Below are 8673 nucleotides of genomic sequence, written 5' to 3'. Positions count from 1 at the left end.
ATTAAAACACCATGTCATGTCGGGTCTTCAACTTGTACAAATGATGCTATCTATTTCTTTATTATGGACCTGATATGGCTTACTGAGCAGTCTAGACCAATGAGCCACAAGCTTCTTCACAAATATTTACCAAATCGTTGGCTCCCATCAGTAAACTCCATAGGCAATAAATTACCAAATTTTAGTGTAAATAGTAGGTCAACTATTAATCCAAAGGATGACATTGGGTGCTTGATAGTAGGTGCACACAACACATGATCGATGATTCAAGAATGTTCAATTCAATCAATGCAAATAATAGCAATGGGGTTGATAGTATCACATTTGGTGACAACGGCAAAGGCAAGGTCAAAGGGCTTGGTAAGATTGTAATATCCAATGACTTAAGCATTTCCAATGTGCTACTAGTAGAGAGCTTGAACTTTAACTATTGTCGGTAGCACAACTTTGTGATCTTGGTTTCAAGTGCATACTTGGTGCGGATGATGTAGAGATCATAAGTGTAGATAGCTCTAACTTAATATTCAAAGGATTTAGATATGAGAATCTATACTTAGTTGATTTCAATGCTAGAGAAGCTCAATTGTCAACATGTTTGCTCACTAAGTCTAGCATGGGTTGGCTATGGCATAGAAGGCTTGGTCATGTTGGAATGAAATAATTGAACAAATTGATTAAGCATGACTTAGTAAGGGGCTTGAAAGATGTCACATTTAAAAAGGATAAACTTTGTAGTGCATGTCAAGCTAGAAAACAAGTTGGTAACACACATCCTAAGAAGAGCATGATGAGCACATCCAAGGCATTTGAGTTATTACATATGGATTTATTTGGACCAACCACATACACTAGCATTGGTGGAAACAAATATGGATTTGTGGTAGTGGGTAATCTCACTAGATACACATGGGTGTTCTTTCTTGTTGATAAGAGTGATGTGTTTGCAACCTTCAAGACATTCATCAAGTGAATACACAATGAGTTTGAAACAACCATCAAGAAAGTGAGAAGTGACAATGGAAGTGGATTCAAGAATACTAGAGTTGATGAGCTATGTGATGAGTTTGGAATTAGGCATCAATTCTCGGTCAAGTACACTCCTCAATCAAATGGCCTTGTTGAGAGAAAGAATAGAACTTGATTGACATGACAAGATCAATGTTAGTCATTCATTTTAGGCCGAAGCAATCAACATGGCTTACTACTATAGCAACCACCTCTATTGTCACCCAATAATGGAGAAGATATCATATGAGCTCTTGAATGGAAGAAAGCCCAATATTACATATTTTTGGTTTTTTGGTTGCAAATGCTACATATTAAATAAAGGCACTAGTTTGAGCAAATTCGAGAAGAAATGTGATGAAGGATTCTTGCTTGGTTACTCCACTACTAGCAAAGCTTATAGAGTTTGGAATTTGGCTAGTGGTACTCTTGAGGAGGTTCATGATGTGGAATTTGATGAAACCAATGGTTCCTAGAGGAAGATGAGAATCTAGATGATGTGAGAGGCACTCAATTGGTCAATGCAATGAAGAAGATGGACATTGGTGATATAAAGCCTAGAGAGGTGATTGATGTTAAAGATGACAAGAATCAAGTGCTCTCTAACTCAAATGTGCAAGCTATGGTTCTCATGATCAAAGTCAAGCTAGTACAAGTGATGACAAAGTGCAAGATCAACAACAAGTGGCTAGTTTATCATCTCAACAAATTCATCAACCAAGTGCAAGCAATCAAGTTCAAGTGCTCCAACCAACCAATGTTGCAAGAGATCATCCATTGGACTCTATAATTGGTGATATCTCAAGAGGTGTGCAAACAAGATCAAGATTGGCATCATTTTGTGAACATTTCTCATTTGTGTAATCCATTGAACCAAAAAAGATAGATGAAGCTTTGTTGGTTGTTCATTGGGTCAATGCTATGCATGAAGAGCTAAACAACTTCACAAGAAATCAAGTATGGGAGTTAATTGAGAGGCCTAAGAATCATAATGTGATTGGGACCAAATAGATCTTTCGGAACAATCAAGATCAAGATGGGATAGTTGTACGGAACAAAGAAAGATTAGTGGCTCAAGGTTACACTCAAGTTAAAGGTCTTGACTTTGGAGAAACTTATGCCCCGATTGCAAGATTGGAAGTAATTAGGATCTTGTTAGCCTATGCTTGTGCCCACAATATCAAGTTGTACCAAATAGATGTGAAGAGTGTATTTCTAAATGGGTACATCAATGAGCTTGTGTATGTTGAGCAACCTCCCAGTTTTGAAGATGAGAAGAAACCCAACCATGTCTACAAGTTGAGAAAGGCTCTGTATGGCTTGAAGCAAGCACCAAGAGCATGGTATGAGAGGTTGAGGGATTTCCTACTCTCTAAGGGATTCATTATGGGCAAGGTTGACATCACTCTCTTCACCAAGAAGATTGGCAAGGACTTATTTGTATTGCAAATCTATGTTGATGATAACATATTTGGATCAACCAATCAAGATTATTGTGAGGAGTTTGGAAAGATAATGGCAAGTGAGTTTGAGATGTCTATGATTGGAGAGCTTAGTTACTTCCTTGGTCTTCAAATCAAGCAAATAAAGAACGGCACATTTGTGAGTCAAGACAAGTACATCAAAGACATGCTCAAGAAGTTTAGCATGGGTGAGAGCAAAGCTATTAGTACACCAACAGGGACAAATGGAAACTTGAATAGTGATACCAGTGGCAACATGGTGGATCAAAAGATGTATCGGTCTATGATTGGAAGCCTACTCTATGTGACCGCATCAAGGCTGGATGTGATGTTTAGTTTATGCATGTGTGCTAGATTTTAAGCCTCACCTAGAGAGAGTCATTTGAAGACAACTAAGAGAATATTGAGGTACTTGAAGCATACATAAAATGTTAGATTGTGGTATCCCAAAGGAGCAAGATTTGAGTTGATTGGGTATTTGGACTCCGATTATATGGGATGCAAAGTTGAGAGAAAGAGCACATCAGGCACATGTTAATTATTGGGAAGATCACTTGTGTCTTGGTCATCAAAAAAGCAAAATAGTGTAGCACTTTCAGCCACAGAAGTAGAGTACATTTTGGCCGGTAGTTGTTGTGCTCAATTACTTTACATGAAGGCTACTTTGAGTGACTTTGAAATCAAATTCAAACAAGTGACATTGCTATGTGACAATGAGAGTGCCGTGAACCTCACCAACAACCTGGTTCAACATTCAAGAACAAAACACATAGATGTCCGCCATCATTTCATTAGAGATCACCAACAAAAAGGGGACATATGCATTGAGAGTGTGGGCACCGATGATCAACTTGCTGATATTTTCACCAAGCCACTTGATGAGAAGAGGTTTTGTAAGCTAAGAAATGAATTGAACATACTTGACTTCTCAAATATGTGTTGATGCACCCCATTATATGACATGCCTCTCCTTCGAGCAAAGCAAGGTAAAATTGATTGGCATGTCATTCATCCATTGCTAAGGACTTGTTTAGTGCATCTAGTCATTCGTCACATGTCTTAGGCTCATTCATGAAAATCAAATGGATTTGATGCTTGTATGGTACCACTATTGCTTCTATGATTAAAATGATCTAGTGGTAGCATATGACATGTTTGTGGACTTGTGAACCTAGTCTTTAATCTAGAAAATGAGCTATAAGTGTTTAACTCAACATGGTCAAGATAACCCTTGAAATGAGGTGTGAAGAAGCTTGCCCTTGGATCAAACCGAGTTAAATATCTTTTGCAAGTGATCTAGATTGAACCAAATATGGGAAAATGATCCTCACTTAACATGGTCTCACCCCAACCTATCTAAAATTTGTGATCACCTTTTGTGGTATTTGATGCCAAAGGGGGGGAAGTAATTCATAAAGATAGTAAGATAGGGGGAGCAAACAAATGAAATGACATTGTAAGGGAATCAATTAAAAGTTGAAGCACACAAGTAGGGGGAGCAAGCTCATAAACTTGTTTGATGCATTTGAATGTGCATTACATATGTTTTCTTGCATAGCACAAGTCTTTAAATTCCTTATCCATGCTTGTGTGGTGTATTCTAGTTGCAGGATTGATAGACAAAATGCAAAACTAGCATGCATAGGATAGCTAGATATACCTTGATTTTGATTTTTACAAGTGGTACTAGAGCCTTGTTTCTAATGTTGATCTTACGAGGTATCTAGTGGTTGTAGTTTTTCAAGTGATATCTAGCAAATCATGGTGCTAAAGATGGTGTTCAAATGGCAACTCCGATTGGTATCATGCTTCAAAGGTCCATTTTTTACACCTTAGCATCATTTGGTAGCCACTACTTCCCCACACTTCCTAATCCATGCATATGTGCAAGCTTTCAAATCCAAACTCTTAGCACATATGTAGGGGGAGCGAATGCTACCAATTTAGGTTTATAAAACTTGTCCATATCCTTAACACATGGTAAAATGCTTGGGCAAGCAACATGAATCCAAAAAGCTTTTATTGAATATCTTTGTGAACGGTTGTCAGCAATTACCAAAAAGGGGGAGATTGAAAGCCCTAGTTTGATTTTGGATAACTGATGAAACCCTAGGACTAACCTTTGATCTAAGTGTGTGAATTAGATGAGGTAGTCCAATTCAAGTGTTGGAGCTCGATGATGGTCATGGAGAAGGTGATGGCCACAAATGAGATGATCAAGTGCTCCAACTTAGAAAAGAAGAAAGAGAAAAACAAAAACCAAGGAGATCAAGGCAAAGGTATAAGATAGGTTTTTGTTTTGGCACTTAAGACACCATAGAGGGTGTAAGTGCGTTTAGGATCGATAGCCGTACTATAAAAGGGGAAATCTTTGGCTAAGTGGTTATCGAGTGCCACTAGGTGACATAATTCTTGCATGTGCATTTAGGGACCTAGTGTGCTAAAAATAGCTTTGAAAAATGCTAACACATGACCACATGAGTTGGACACACTATGGTTAGCAACTTGGAAGCAAGGGTGAAGCGGTTGAGGAGTTAGAAAAACAAAAGGAGAAGGTGGTGAGAACCGGACCCTGCTGGTGTAGGGGGTTCGGATCTAGGGGTGAGTCTAGTCTAGACTATACCCTAGCCTTCAGGCAGTGGAAGGAGAACCAAACCCTGCTCGGCAGTAGTTCCGGACCATCTCCCATGGGTCCAGTTGTTCAGCGCGAGGAGGCCGAGAGCAGCGCTAGGGCATGGCAGCTCCGGACCCAAGTGTGGAGCGGGTCCAAACTCAGGCGTGCATGGTCCAGCTCTGGTTTGTCGGGTGTAGAGGCAACATGGCAAGAGGAGAAGAACTGGACCTGCACTATACGTGGTCCGGAAGCTAGGAGCGGACTGGGTCTGGAGCCAAATTGGCTCTCTAGATGCTTACTGGATCCATCTAGACCCTGGGAGCGCGTGGGTCCGGTTCTATTGCTTGGGTCCGGTCTGGAGGTGACTCAGAGGACCAGTTGGTGCTGATCAGTGACCATTGAGATCCAATATATGAGATTCAAAGCAAGGACAAGTGGCGCAAATCCGAGAACTAGACCTGTCCTGTAGTGGTCAGGACCCTAGGTTCGGTTCCATGGTTCGGTTGGCCCCGAGTGAGTAATGACTAGTGGAGGTCTTGGACATCTCTAAACAAAACTTGGATGCCTTGGGCTTTCTCTCTTGGATATTTTCACCTATGATACATCCTTGTGAGCCTAAGCAAACACCTCCCACTCATCTCCATCATTGATTCATCATCATAGTGAGATTGGGAGTGATTCCAAGTGCATTTGCTTGAGTGATTGCATCTAGTGTCACTTGGGGATCCTTATGGCCGTGGAGTTCTTTTTACTCTTGGTGGTTGCCACCACCTAGACGGCTTGAAGCAGTGGAGATGCTTTGGCATGTTTTGGCGATTGTTCATGGCCGGCTCTGGTGATTGTGAGGGGTCTTGTACCTTCCCCGACGGATAGCCTAAAGGTAACTCTAGTAAATTGCTCATGTCATTGAGTTACCTCACTTGTGGGTAGGTTCTTGCAGTACCATTTGTTGGCTAGGTGTGTGATACCTATTATCCGCCAAACCACCAAGTGTTGGTCGATACAACAGGGACTAGCATGCCAGCAAGCACGTGAACCTCAGGAGAAAAATCTTGTGTCCCTTGTGTGATTTAATTTCTCCCGGTGATTGGATTGTCTTCATATTGTGATTGGTTCATTCCTCGACACGGCGGTATAATCACCCTACTTACTCCCTTACATTTCTTGCAGATTAGTTGCCAAGCTCTTTAGTGTAGTTAGTCTTTGAGAGCTTGCTAGCTTGGTTAGTCTGGCTCTTTTGTTTGTCTTTGAGAGCACACTAGCTTAGTGAGTAGTGATTTAGCTTTTGTGTGTGCCTAGTGATCATAGCAACTAGAATTGTTGGGATAGGTGGCTAGCAACCCTTATAGAGCTAAAGCAAAATTGCATTACGCCATTTGTTGTACTAATCAATTGCTCCAGTCCTTTGTAGAGTTTTTAAATAGGCTATTCACCCCCCTCTAGCCATATTAGGACCTTTTAGGGGGATGTTGGGGTAGGGGATGCTTGCTCTTTCGTAACTTTTATGATACGCGGGAATCGAACTTTCATCAGTTTCGCGTGGGAGGGTTCAAACGCGGGATTGGAAATTTTGCAACTAAGCGGCGGTGAATGCACAATACCATCATCGGCGGCTGGTTCCTAGTACCACCCGGAGACCTCCATATGATACGGTGATGAACAGTAAGGCACATAATTTTAACATTTGGCATTGAAACAAAGCGAAATTGTGCACTTATAAAACTAAGAAAAGCACAATTCGAGTATTCAAATTGAAAGGAAGCCAACTTGCGTTCGATGGTGAATAATAAGGCACATAGATTTACATTGAAAGATAGCCAAACTATGCACTTAGAAAACATAAAGAAAGCACAATGCCAGTACTCTCAGATTGAAAGGAATCCAACTTGAGTTTCATACATTCATAGCGAATAAGTAGGTCGACACTACCAAGCTAACAAGCATGCCAAAAGCTAAAATGCAGATACTAATTATAGGCCGACACAATGCAAAAGTTAAAAGGCCTTCATATGTACATCATTGGTTGCATAATTAATCATTCTCCATGCAGATCCTAGTCGACCTCCATGGGATCATTGTGAATCTCCATAAGATCCTACAGATTGTTGTCGACCTCCATGGGATCGTTGTCAATCTCCATGTCATCCCGAGCCTTGACCACTACAACCCTGTCCACATCCATTAGTACACTTTCATTTAGCTCATTGACTTTGTTCACAACTGATTTGGTGAACCAATACTGAGGACAATAAGGCTCACAAATTGCACTCCACGGATATAAAAGGCCACAAACTCTAGAACAAGAAGATGCACTTTCCTCTGTAGATCTAAGAAAATTATTGTAGCTAGGATGGAGGTGAAGGAGCAAAGAGCACGAGAGAGCAATACAAAGGAATATAGAATCCGGTGAAGGAGCAGATCCAGTGTAGTTACCTTAGATCTAGATGGAGCAGAGAAGCAGGGATGGCGCGTTGAAGATTTGTGCACCGATGAGGTTGGAGGTGAAGGAGTAGTGAGCACGAGAGAGGTTGCCTTTCGTCCGACGCTAGTAGGGTGAAGCAGAGCAAGGGAGCATAGTGGGGAATGGATAGGAGGAAGTGTGGTAGGACCGTAGGAGAGTGTATATATAGTTCAAGAAATTGGTTGCCCCTGTACCAAGGACCAACGTCTAGGGAAGTAGGATGCCTCCAACACATCAATTGAAACATGGATGTACTAGCATTTACAGTTAAATAAATTGAACACCTGGTTAATCACCTTGCATTTAGTTCAACAATAGTTGTACAAAAGTGATAGATTTCAGTCTGATACATAAATTGATACTTGAATCTACTGTGGTGATGAACTAAGCAACTTGCCAATGAACATGTCAAGAACTAAGGTAAGTACAAAATAGCTGAAAGAAGAACAGGAAGCACATTTCTTTCTCAAAGGTACAAAATCTTCCATCATCTTCGTTGGAACCCTGGTCATTTCTTCAATCTGTGGCATAATCTCTTCCACCTCCTGTAGTTGTTCTTCATTTGTTCTAACATTGGCCTCCGCCTTCAGCTCCCAAATCTTGTTACATAAATCAAAAATCAAAGTCTTCAGATATTTTCCATATGGGGGATTATACCACTTATAAAACCCACAATCTAAGTCAGACTACGAAAAAACCAAATTACCATAAGTACAGTGGGATTTTAGCATTTGCATTACTAAAATAGAATGAACAAGAAAGAAATCGAGTTACATTATTTGCCCTACAGCATCTGTGGTATCGATATCCTGGGTTTCCATCACTCCACGAAATCCACTGAGGCGTCTTCAAGCCGCAACTACCCAAAAGTGGTGGCTAGTATGCGTAGGGGTGGTTCTCGACACGACACGAGATGGGCATCCCTCTCCCATTATAGCCTCCTCCACTAGAAGCCGGTGTTCTTCTCACGACGACGCCCTAGGATAGTGTCGACCACTGGGAGGAGCTAGAGCTAGATGCAGCCATGGAGCAGTCGGGCTCAAAGTGTTGCACACTCCGAGTGAAGAGGTCGGCTCGGGTCTTTTGTCTATGCTTTTGCCTCCCGCCAAGGCGCCAAAACATCCTTGAAA

The sequence above is a fragment of the Miscanthus floridulus genome, chromosome 14 (genome assembly GCF_019320115.1).
Source record: "Miscanthus floridulus cultivar M001 chromosome 14, ASM1932011v1, whole genome shotgun sequence".
In the NCBI taxonomy this organism is placed as follows: Eukaryota; Viridiplantae; Streptophyta; class Magnoliopsida; order Poales; family Poaceae; genus Miscanthus; species Miscanthus floridulus.
The sequence above is the reverse complement of the archived record's forward strand: the minus strand, read 5'-3'. Positions refer to the sequence as shown.